This window comes from Solanum tuberosum, unplaced genomic scaffold, assembly GCF_000226075.1.
Source record: "Solanum tuberosum cultivar DM 1-3 516 R44 unplaced genomic scaffold, SolTub_3.0 scf00471, whole genome shotgun sequence".
NCBI lineage: Eukaryota > Viridiplantae > Streptophyta > Magnoliopsida > Solanales > Solanaceae > Solanum > Solanum tuberosum.
In genome coordinates this window covers 48,363-49,010 of record NW_006239389.1, presented here as the reverse complement: position 1 = coordinate 49,010, position 648 = coordinate 48,363, and positions in this window count along the sequence as shown.

Genomic DNA, 648 nt, shown 5'->3' with positions numbered 1-648 from the left:
CACACGTTTCTTCACTCACACACGCCTCAACCCACCACCCACTATCATTCTCTCTCCATTGTTTCTCATCTTCTCCAAAATCAAACCGCCAAAACCCACCAACACTCCAAAATCAAATCGATTAATCATGTCTAAGAAATCGATGGAAACTCCAAGAAAGAACCCCAGATCTGATGAAACCTTAATCGATGATGCTCATGCTCCATCCTTTTAACATAATGTCTGAAAACTCCCCCTCCGAAATCTGTTGAAATTCCTGCCAATGTTGGTCCATCTCGTTCGAAGAATCGAAAAGACAAAATTAATGAAGCAAATCAAAGTTCGACTCCGACAAATCGAAGGGGAAACAAGAGGAAGGAGAAAAAACATGTTGAAACCCATCCAGAGTCTGATTCAGACTCAGATTCCGATTTTGTTGCTCAATAGATTTCGATTTTGTTGCTCAAAGAAAAAAGAAGAAAAAAAAAATCAACAAATGTTGATGTTCTTGAAACATCAAAACCTTCTTCAAGAAGAAAAACAAAAAAGGATGAACATGAATTACCAAAACCCCAAAAAGGTGGTTAAGTTAAGTCATTTATTTAATTTATTTTTCACATTGCTGAAAATATTTATTTTTTGTTATATCACATTATTATTATTGTTGTT